The sequence below is a fragment of the Phalaenopsis equestris genome, unplaced genomic scaffold, assembly GCF_001263595.1.
Source record: "Phalaenopsis equestris unplaced genomic scaffold, ASM126359v1 Scaffold228045, whole genome shotgun sequence".
Taxonomy (NCBI): domain Eukaryota; kingdom Viridiplantae; phylum Streptophyta; class Magnoliopsida; order Asparagales; family Orchidaceae; genus Phalaenopsis; species Phalaenopsis equestris.
The window spans coordinates 21372-24670 of record NW_018246027.1 but is presented as its reverse complement, the minus strand read 5'-3'; positions in this window follow the sequence as shown (position 1 = coordinate 24670).

The following is a 3299-nucleotide window of genomic DNA, read 5'->3' as shown; positions in this document are numbered from 1 at the left end:
AATGCAGGTGATCGGTCGACCGGGCCGTGGTGGCCGGTCAAACCAAAGTGATTAGTCGACCGATTCGGGATGACCAACCGAGGCACAAATGGTGTTGATCGGCTCGAGACGACCGATCGAGGTGCAACTGATGCCGGTGCAAGTGCAAATGCAGGACTCAAGGGACTCAAGGTTAAAGTGCAAGTGCAACGTGCAAATGCAAGGTGCAGAGTGCAAATGCAAGTGTTGATACGATATGTGACATACAATATGTAACATGCAAAACATGCACATGCAACAAGGAGGCGCAAATGACCACATATGATAGCGAGTCATGCTCGTACTAACGACCTCACCTGAGAGACCTAAAGTTTAGACCCTTGGATGTGCGGCACCGCCGCCTCTTGCTTCGATGAGGAAATATGGGGAATTTCTCCCCGGATCTCTGAGGGGGAAACTCTCCACGACGTCGCGAAATAGGATAGCTACAAAGTTTTTCCTTTTTTTTTGAACTCCTCAAAACTTTGCAAAGCGAGCTAGCTACAAAGCTTCTCTCGCTTTATCAACTCCGACCTCCCAACTTCTCCAAGTAAAGCTGGGGAATCGAAAGCAAAGGAAGTGAGGAACTTCGACCCATCGGGACTTGTGCTAAGGCTCACAACAAGAGGGGAGACACTCGGCTCTACGAGGGGTATTTGGTCACACATAGGAAGTCCTAACCTAAAGGCTAGCTCTAGGAAATCCAACGATCCATCACGCAGACACGCCTTCGCGCCGACCCACATCGGCGCACGCATCCCGTGTGGACGATTGAACTCACACGCATAGACTACACTATTCCTAAGGCTGGCTAGAGGGTAAGGAATCTCACCACCGTGACAGTTGTAGACGTGTTTTCTTTGCTCGCTCCAAGCTCGCCGACATCCAATCCATGCTCTAGTGTGTCTCATAGGGCGTGCATGAGACAACAAAAAACATGGGGGAGGCTGTGAGGTATGCGAAGTACCAGAAAATAAATAATTTAGCATATAAAATTATGCGACACCAAAAAAAGGTACCTTCACGAGAGAGGATCGCTCGACGACGGTGAAAGAGGAGAAGCCTTCCTCGCAGCGGAAAAGGCGTCCACACCTCTCCAAGGCGATGTACCACCGCTTCCCGGTGACATCGAGGAGTTCCAAGGAAGTGTCCGGTCGCCAAGAAGGTAGGACGACGTGGTAGAGGAGTTAGCTCGCCGGCCGCGCCCAATGAAAAAAAAATACGAGGGAGAGGGTTTCAGCTCCTCCCTCTTTTCTGCTTGAAAGGAGCTGAAGGTGGGTTGTGCGGCGCCGGCAGGAGGCCTACACGCCAGAAATTAGCTTTGTCGGTGGGAAAGAAGGCCGAGAAGAGGGGTTCAGCCAAGGAAGGAGGCAAGGAAGGTGGCGGCAGCTGCTCGTGAAAGAAGGGTCGTCGGAAAGCTTCTTCTGCAGAAACATTGTCGGCAGCGCCGGCAGGAGCGTCGGCATGGAGCGCCGGCGCGGATCTTGGTCAGGACTGCATCCGGGAGCTAGGGCACAGGCGAGCAGACCGGCTGGCAACGCCGGCGTGGAGGATCTCCGAAGGTTGGAGAAGAGCCAGCGGCGACGTTTGCCGGCAAGGAAGGGGTCGGAGAGGGCATCAGCGAAGAGGGAGGAGAGCCCGAGCGGAGTTTTTCGCGAACAAGGCTTGGCGGCGGTGTTCTCTCGCTAGGTTACGGAGAAGCAAGAAAGCTGCCTCCCTTTATCTTATAAAACATTAATAATGATAACGTTAATTATATAACATTAATATATAATAATATATGATAATATAATGTTAATAACGTTAATAATATATATAACCTTAATAATATAACGTTAATAATAATATATATTTTATATATTATATGTTATATTATTTATATTACTATAATTATCGTTCACGTATTCTTTACCCGTATACGTCCTCGCGGCAGAGTGAATGTCTTTCTTGACTAAAGCCGACGTTCCGGACGCATTCACACAGTTCTTTTTGCGATTCGAGGTCGTCCGGACCACCTTTTTCGACTATCGAGCCAAAACGATAATTTTCATATTTTTTTTAACTCATCTGCAAAATCGTGAGGTAAAAAACATCCGGATTAGGTGGGAACGACAATTCGGGTACGCTAACGTGATCTATTTTGTAATTCGGGGTCGTTTAAGGCCGCTTAGACCACCTTTCCAGCGATCAGGCTAAAAAACAATAATTTGTGTATTTTAGGCTCGCCCACAAAGTCGTAGCTAACTAAACGTCCTTTTTAAGTAAAATTGACGTTCCGAACGTGATCGCGCAGTCTGTTTCGTCGTCTAGGGTCATATGGACAACCTCGCTTATGATCGGGTCAATTCAAGCCAAAATCGCGCTTGACGCGTCACATAATATTTTTCGCCCCAATCAGACTCGTTCGACGTGCCAAATGTCGGCCGACCTTTGCATAAGTGAAAGCCAAAGCATAGCATAATGACTCTAGCTACATGTCCCTCAAGACGTGCCAAAAAGGTCTCGGGCGGGTGTCTGAACTATCGAACGTCACAGACAGACCGTAAACTATCCTGAGTTATGCAGGTGGACACCCTACACTTGTGACATCAAAAGTTGATGCCAACAAAGGACCCCCAACAAGTGTGTTGCGCAGTCAAGTCACAGTGCACTTGTTGGAAGATGCTCAATTTTTTATCAAGCCTAGGTTAATAATGAAGCTACTCAGCCTAAGCGATCAAAAAGAGCCAAGTACCCTAGGAAGAAAAAGCCACGAGATCCAAATCCACTTCTAGAAGGATGGGGTGGAATGCACTTGGGATTTACATCCGCTCGACAATGGGTTCAGAGGATATAGAGGCATGACCCAGAAAAGTGGTTCAGAGGCCGTAGAGGCATGACCATACCCGGTAGGTTCAGGAGTCGTATAGACGTAACCTACAAATGAGTTCAGGGGCCATAGAAGCATGAATCAACATTGTGTTTCAGGGGTCGTAGAGGCATGAGCACGCCCGATAGGTTCAGGGGTCGTAGAGACGTAACCTACAAATGAGTTTAGGGGCCATAGAGGCATGACTCAACATTGTGGTTCAGGGGCAGTAAAGGCATAACCACAAAGAAAAAAAGGTTCAGATGCCGTAGAGGCATGACCTAGGGGTGAGTTCAGAGGTCATAGAGACGTAACTCAACTCAGTGGTTCAGTCCATAGAGGCATGACTCAACATTGTGGTTCAGGGGCAGTAAAGGCATAACCACAAAGAAAAAAAGGTTCAGATGCCGTAGAGGCATGACACAGGGGTGAG